This window comes from Marmota marmota, unplaced genomic scaffold (genome assembly GCF_001458135.2).
Source record: "Marmota marmota marmota unplaced genomic scaffold, marMar, whole genome shotgun sequence".
NCBI classification, from domain to species: domain Eukaryota; kingdom Metazoa; phylum Chordata; class Mammalia; order Rodentia; family Sciuridae; genus Marmota; species Marmota marmota.
Window position 1 is genome coordinate 28,868,803 of NW_026000093.1, and position 8,971 is coordinate 28,877,773.

Genomic DNA, 8,971 nt, shown 5'->3' on the forward strand with positions numbered 1-8,971 from the left:
CCTTTTATTTCCCCCTACTTGTTTTAACCAATAAGATTAAAGAAACAGATTCTTTCCCTTGACCAGCCACTAAAAGGGGTGACTCCAAAAAAAATGTAGATTTAACAGAACTGGCGGCTATAACAAAAATGGATATTTGTAAGTGTCCAGAAGATCCTCCTACTAGATTAAGCACAGATTATCTTAAGTAACTTCAGGCTTTCTCTTAGTTCTAATATGTGAGGTTCATAAACTTGACTAACTGGGCTTATGGTCATTTGTACAATGTTTAAACCTGAATCTTTTCCCTTTGTTTCAGAAAAAAAAATTATATCCCATCTATCTAAATCTCATAAAATTGCTAAAGAATAAATATTAGGTAATTTCACTTCTAGCATGAAGACTTTTCCTGACTTCTCCTCTGTCATTCTACAAAATATTCTTATAAATCTGGCACAGTCCTTAAACAACATTGCAGTGAACTATAATGGTATCACTGTTCTCTTGAGAAACCATAAAGTAGTTTCTCAAGGAATAACTAAAGACAATAGCTTATGACTAGAAGGCAATGACTCAAGGCACAGAAGCACTCAATTGTTTATTAAATGTCTGCATGAAAGAGTGACTAGGACTCTACCATTATTAGTTGTAATTAGTTAATTCAACGAATATTTATGGAGCACTATTGGCCAGCTTGCTACTCTAAATACTAAAAATATATCAATGAGCAAATCAGGTAATAATCCCTGCCCCATGGAGCTGATAATTTTTGCATTGAATAAAAGGAAAAATTAAAACTTTAGCAGCCATGGAGGAATGTCAATTAGGTATCTCTTCAGAGGGAGCACATTTCAAAGATCTACCAAAGTGAGCTTCTATGTCCATGAGCTACTCCCAGCCAATAACTGAACTCAGAGTGGGTACTAGAAAGGGGCAAGTTTAGCCTAAAAGAGGATTCCCATACTGGTTAACCTTTGCTCTGGGGTTCCCTACAGGACCCCTGTCCAAAACTTTTTCAAAGGTATATTGTAGTCTGAGGCTCTTTCTACCCAAGACTCCTTTCTACTCTCTCACCTTCTTTTTCCACAGAAGTCAGATGTGAACTATTGTCTGAAGACTCTCCATAGCTACTCTACTCTTTATTTGGAAGGTGTTTTCCTTTGCAATAGGCTCTCACAGTTTTTGTGGCCTATCCTTTTCTTATTGCCAGCTTGCCCCTCTGTAGGGTTCCAGGAAGTCCACAAAATGAGATTTTAAAAAACTTTTGCCAGTATAACAATTACACAGACTTGTGTCAGAGAGAAAAACCACTGGAATCGCAGACAATGACATGCTAAAACTGGCTGGAGTCAATCCCAAGCGTCTCTTTCAACTCTGCATTTAATGACATCATACTGGAGCTAGAAATCAGCTAACATGAAATAATATATCACATCGACTGGAAAATGCTATAAATCAGGGGTTTTTTTTCACTGTGGGGTATACGTGTTGTGTTTTCCATTACATGATGCCTGAGATTTAGAGTGCATATTTATGGAGGTGAAACAAAGAAGAGACCAAAAAAACTTTGCATAGTCTTCTTGAAAATAAACCCAACCCAATTCCAGGTACAAATGGCTCAATGGTTTCTCCATTGGTTCCACTTTAAACACTCTTGTCTCGCATTCCCAGGTTTCTCCCCTCATCAACCTCCTCATCTCTACAGCAGGCCTCCAGGTGAGCTGGCAGGAGGCAATTGACCATTATTTTGGTTCTGTGTCTTGTGTTAATACAGAATCTCTGTGGAATACTTCTGAGAATATTTCATCTAAAGAAAATGTTTTTGACTTGTCTTTGCAATTAAACACATTCCAAGGCCTTCTGATTTGCACACTGAAATACAAAATTTTGAAATACATAAACATTATGGTTGCTAGATATTCAAAATATATCATTTCTGACACCTGTGTGATTAATGAATATTAATTAACCAACATTCATTAATCTTCAAGATGTGTTTTCTTATGTCTTATATTTTCATTTTTCTTATTATTTCCAGGCTATATTTAATATCCTGTCTTTACAGCTCTTGTCTACCATGAAATATATTCTATTGAACAACTATGGAAACATTTTGCTTGCTTTTCTTCCCTTTGGTTTTGATGGTTGGTCTTGTATGTATTTTATATATTAAAAACAAAACTTCTTTTGTATATAACCAGAGATATGAAAAATTGTGCTCTATATGTGTAATATGAATTGCAATGCATTCTGCTGTCATATATAATAAATTAGAATGAAAAATAAATTTAAAAATTAAAATTAAAAATAAAACTTCTTGGGCCAGAGATGTAACTCAGTGATAGAGCCCTGTGTGAGGATCTAGGTTCAATTCCCAGCACTGCAAAAATAAATAAATAAATAGAACCTTTTGTCATGTGTCCTTGATGAGTTATATAAAGAAAACACTGGTTTTCGTATTTTCTGTGGTCCATATAAAATAATTGGAGGAAGGATAATAATAAAAAGTAATATATTCATCCCATGACATTTATGAAGATATTCATATAAATGTGTTCTGGCAAGATATTTGTCAACTTCATCAAAAGGACAAAATAACTCATTCTTTTGCTTTTAGTAGTACTAAGAAAATAGTAGCAATGTTGAAGACACATTTTCTACAAGTTCTTTGAAAAATATAATATTTTTAATATTATTTAGAAGAAACCAAGTAAAATATTAAATAGAGGGAGGGCAAATGTGTTGCTCAACTGGCTTCACTCCCTTATTCCCTGGCCTTAGTCACTGTCATCATCCTTGCCACTGAACAGGGGAACAACCTAGCATCTTTCCCTCCATGACTGGAATTTGTTGTGGGTTAAAAATGTCTTCTCACTGAGATCTTTATTTTTTGAATGTACTAAATAATATGTTTTAATATTCTTGTATACTTGAAATTTCTCTTGAATTAAGTGATACATCAGAGGATGAAATAGCTTTCAATTTCTCCAAGGTTCTAGAGACACTAACATGTTTCCTGTCTTTTATAGATATTATGTAGCTTTCTCCTTCCTGGATGATTTTCTTCTGCTGCTTCTAATATCAAAACATACAAAGAAACCCTAACTAAAACGGGTTTGAAATTTTAGTCAAAGAAATATCATGTACTCCAGCCATTTATGAAAACCTAAATAAATATTCCTAAAATATTAATATTAAGAGATAGGTTCTGGGCGTGATAGCATACACCTGTAATCCCAGTGGCTTGGGAGGCTGAGGCAGGAGGATCGAAAGTTCAAAGCCAGCCTCAGCAAAAGCAAGGCACTAAGCAACTCAGTGAGACCCTGTCTCTAAATAAAATACAAAATAGGGCTTGGGATGTGGCTCAGTGGTCGAGTGCCCCTGAGTTCAATCCCTGATACCTGCCCTTCAAAAAAAAAAAAGAGAGAGAGAGAGATAGGAAGGCAGGTTCTCAGTTATCTGGTGTCCTCCACTCATGTGGTATAAAAATATATGGTTATTAAGGAATTTTGGCTTCATATGTGACAAAAACTTTTTATTCTTTGACTTTGAAGTCATAAGAGAAAAAAATTCACACAGGAATTTCACCAACATCCTGTGACCATAAATCTAATAATTTGAGTATCTAATAGGCTCTCTTCCCATCTGATGGCCTACTTCATATCATAAGAAAATAGAAACTGCAAATATTTGCTCCTACTCTCCTGTGGTTGGCAGAATTACAGTCCCACAAAAATATCCACATCCTAATCCTCAGACCCTGTGAATATATTACCATACATGGCAATAAGATTTTGTAGTGTGATTTAGGACCCCAACATGGGGAAATTGTCCTGGATTATCTGAATGGGCTTAATGTAATCACTAAAGTTTTATAAGAGGAAGAAAAATGCAGCTGAGTCAGAGAGAGATTTGAAAATGCTACATTGCTGGCTTAGAAGATGGAAGAAAGGTCCATGTGCCAAGAAAGAGGGGTAGGTTTTAGAAACTGGAAAAAGAATGAATTTTCCCCAAAATCTTTCAGAAGGAACATGGAAAACATGCAAATTTTAGCCTGGAAAGCCCATTTCAGTTTTCTGATCTCCAGAACTGTAACATAGCAAGTTTGTGAGTTTTTAAGTGTTATGTGTTTAAGCATTGTGATGTTTGTGGGCAAATTTGCTACAGCAGCATTAGGAAACTAATAGAATTTGTTATACATTCCAGAAGAAGGAAAAAAATAGAAGGCACTAGTTCTATGTAATCCCTTACTTTAGCCATAAGAATTAATTATTTAAAATAACCTGTATTATATCCAAAATTTTTTTAAAATTTAAAAGTATTCTGGATTTTTTTCTATTTTTCCCTCAAGATGCTACTATAGTATTTATAGTTTACAAAGCACAGTTTTTCATTACTTCAAGAAAAAGTTTCTATCATAGTTGGAAATTAACTTCTCAAGACAAGGTAAGTTATTCAAGTAGTGAGCAGAAGAGAACAAAAGAAACAGAGTTTACATTTTCAAGGTCATAACATAGCAATGACATCATCATTATTTTAAGAAAGAGCATTTTCTATAGCTTCATTTTGAATCTTGGGAGTGTTCTGAAATTGGAAGATGAAGGTGCTCCACATGAATTTCTGAACATGACATAATGTCATTAGCAAATACTCTCATACAAATGTTTTTAAAACCATTGAAATAAGGAAATAAATTTTTTTTGTAATGCTGCTATGTGAAACATATTAAAATGTGCTAAGTGCTATGACATGATCCTAACAGGCCAGTCCATACTAATGATGTGTGGCTTAACATATGGGGAAATGTGTTTCAGAGCTAAGATTGCTTCCTAATTGCTCCAAGTGGGATTTAAGGGATGTCATGCAAAACTCAGACCTAAATATACCCCTAGGCTAACATAGCATAGTCCTTAAGATACACAACACAAAAGTGTTTCCTTAAGACTACATGTTGCCAAGAGACCTATTTAAAATAAAAATAAATTTGATATCGGTACATTTAGTCATTCACAAAAGCTTTACTTAAAGGTAAAAGCTTACTAAAGTAAAGGTAATAGAATTCACAAATTTGGGTTAAAATTCAGATTTAATTTCTCATAAACAGCATAGTTTCAGACAACATACACTCTCTGGCCTCCAATTTCTTCATTTGTGAAATAAGAATAAAATCTACCTTTCATAGGTAATGTAGATAGTTAAAGCACAAATAAGCAGATATTGTCTGGACTGAAATCTTGGCTCAGCCACTCACTATATAATCATGGGCAAGTATTTCAGTGAACTTTGGGAATGAGTTTACCTGTTTTCTTATCTATTATATAGCATGCACCTGGTAGAGCTGTCTGCACATTGCGTGTGCTCAGTATGTGGTATCTATGTACATAATAAATTTGTGGTGAGGGATAGGCAAAGTCATGTGTAAAAAACACTGATGACTAAGTATCATTCAAATAGCATTTTAATATTATATAGCATGTATGTTATAAATACACTTATATAGCACATTGTGTAATATATTTCCTTTATTTTAAGGCACAAGTTTTTCATATTATTACTTTTCAAATATTGGAATGCATCTTACAATTGACTTTTATGCTTAACATAGTGACATTTCTCTAAAGTCAGTAAACATTTATTATGTGTAAATGAGGAATCAAAACACATGTATGTAATATTTATGTATGCATGTACTGGTCAGGAAAGTTCCTTATTCACCTCTGTTCCTCAAAGGCATTAGTTCAATTAGTTCAATAAATGTCTGTTAATTCTGCGGAAAGATAACCTATGAACATTTCTAGATTTGACCAGGGCTCCATTTTTACCATGTCCTCTCCCCCATATTTCAGTCTAGCTAAAAATATTGGGGGGGGGCGCTAGGGATATAGCTCAGTTGGTAGAGTGCTTGCCTGGCATGCATAAGGCCCTGGGTTCAATCCCCAGCACCTCAAAAAATAAAAATATTTTTGGTTAGGGGTTTGCTCCTAGACAGGCAATATTACATAGACTGGACTGAATTTACCTTCTGAATAATTACAAATTTCATCATATTTGAAATAATTTCTATTCTTCAGCCCAGGGAGTTATTGGCCCCGTGTAATTTATTGCCTTTCAGTTTTCATTCAGAAGACAAATACCTGGTCCAGTATGCTACCAGCATTACCATCTGGTTCCATTCCTCCTCACCTCCCCCACACCCCTGCTATCCCAGGAGAGCACTAGTAGGCTAGTCAATGGGAAAGTGCAAGGTTTGTGGGCTTGTGAGCCAATGTGGGCAATGCATATTTGAAACTTTCCTATGCATTTTTTCTGTGCTTGTATTTAAAAATATCCTATCAATCTGTAGAAAAAAACTGATTTGCAGATTTGGAACCCAATATTGTATTGAGCCCACACTGTATTTAAAATGGTACACTCCAATCATTTCCTCTAAAAATCCATCAAGTAGTTATTGTTTGCTTATGGCTTGAACTGCCACTCAGTAGCATGACTCTCATGAGCAAGAACTGCTTCTTACCCATCTGAGCACCTTCAAGGCATAGTATTGAGTCTGACCCACATTGTGCAATACTCTGGAATTGAATTATTAAATGAGACCAAGACACAAATTACTCATGGATCTTCTGATTTATTAGTTCACCATTTATGGAGAATTGCAAACTACTTGCTGGAAGGAAAAAAATGAATAAGATTCCTTTCCTGCCATGGGGAGGTTTACAGTTAGTATGTGAGATAGATATATAAACTAATAATCATATTAACAATAAGAAAACACTCTAGCACATTTATGTACAAAATGTTATGAAAGCACATAAGATGTGATGACTCTTCTTGGGAGAACAGAGGAGTGAAAATGCACCTGGATTTTGAAAGATTAACTATGTTCAAGAGACAGAGGATTTGAGCTGAGGGAAAAGGAATAAGTTCAGTGGTATAAAAGCAAGTAATCATATTGAAACATTAATAAGTGACACTTATATTGAACTATGTGTCAGGTTCTGTTCTAAGCCACACACACACTCACTCATTTAATAGTCATTAGCTCCTGTAGGGTAAGTACTATTTGTATAAATGAAAGTGGAAGCACAGAGCAATTAAGTAATTTAGCAAAATTGAAATTCGCAAAGCAATTCAAACCCAGACAGCCATGCTCTATAACTGCTATGCAACACTGAACAGGTCCAGCAAGGATCAACTGTCATGAGTTTAGACTCTGTAATAATCAGTGTCAGAAGATAAAGCTAGAATGTAGACTGGATAAGCCAAAGTGAATATTGTAGCAGCTGGATGGAGGTTTTAAGCATTTACTTAGAGAGTACAGTGAAAGATCACTGGATTCTAGTAAATGATTACAAAGGTAATGATATAGAGAAAAGCATATTTACTAGGATTCTACACAGAAAAAACTCTCAATGTGTTAGCAACCAAAACCAATTAGCACTTGGGACAGGGGATGATACCCCAGAGGAGTACACTCAACCAAGGACAGATGGCTCCTAACTGCCTTTTTTTTAATGAAGATAAAATTAACATAAGACTCAGTGCACACATCTTATGTGTTGACTTGAATACATTTTGACATTTGTGTACACCTGTGAAATCATCTCCCATAACAAAACAAGGAATCACATATCTCTATAATTTGGTGAGTTCCATGTGGCCCTTCCAGTTAATTTCCTTTCCCACACAGCATTTCACAATGATGAGTTCTGCCTGTTTGGGGGTTTTATATAGAAATAGATATACAATATGAAAATTTTGTTTCTATTTCTTTCACTTACATACCATTTTGGGGATTCATTCATGTTGCCATATATAATCATTATTCATTTTGTTGCTGTTGTTCAGTAATGGTCCTTTGTGTATGATTATATGACAAGTTGTTCATTTATTATCTTGCTGATAGATATTAGGCATTCTCCCAGATGAATGATCTTAAAAATGAGAATGTTAGAAGAATTTTTATACAATTCATTTTTGTGTATGCTATGGTTTGAATCTGGTTTGTCCCCCTGAAGTCATGTAGGAGTTAATAGCATTATTAACATAGACATATGTTAATAGCATAAAGATGGTGGAAACTATCTAACTATGGGACCTAGAGATGGGACTTTTGGAAAGATTATTAGGGTACAGCCCCTATGATTGGATTCTGGAGGGTCTAAGAGAGAGAAGAAAAAGACATGTTCTCTGTCTCTGGCTATGGGATGTACTGCATTGCCTCAGGACTCTGCCCCCAAGAAGGCCAACATCAGAACTTGCACTTACAGAAGCATGAGCCAAAATAAGTAGCCTGCCTCGAGTATTTCATCATAGTTATGAAAATCAGACTAATACAATGAATGTATGTTTTCTTTTCTTGGGTAAACACTAAGGAGAAGAATCACTGCATCGCAGGTTCAGAGCATCCCAACTCCCCATCCCCATTTTTTCCCTAATCCCTTCTTAAGAAAGGTTAGTATGGTTGTTAATAATATTTTTCTCATAGAACAAGATACGCAAGTTTGGAAACAGAGCTGACTTGTGAATTTGAGGGAAACTGAATGTTTCATTCTCCCCATCTCCTGATATGTTCAGCCTCATATCTAAATAATCAAATAAAAGCCTAGTGGTTTGAAAGAAGCTCAAATTATTAACCTAAGGAAGTCGCCAAAATTTCTTAGTCTAGCTTAAATATGCTATAGTTATAAATGCAAATTTTCTTTTGAAGATTCTAGAAAATGACATAATTAAATTTGTGTACAATGCCAATACATGTTGAACAATGTGAAAGGTGCACTAGGACTGGGAAATAATTCAACAAGGCAACTATAACAGTTCAGGTAAAAAAATAATAATAAGATCAGCATCTTTGGGAATTATTAGAATTCAATTTAAGAGATTCACAAACACTGCTGTGAATGTGCTTGTTGTAGCAGAAAATAGCCTTTTGGTCTTTCTTTCATTGCATTACTGCTACCACACACAACAGATTCTATATTATGAATACATTCTA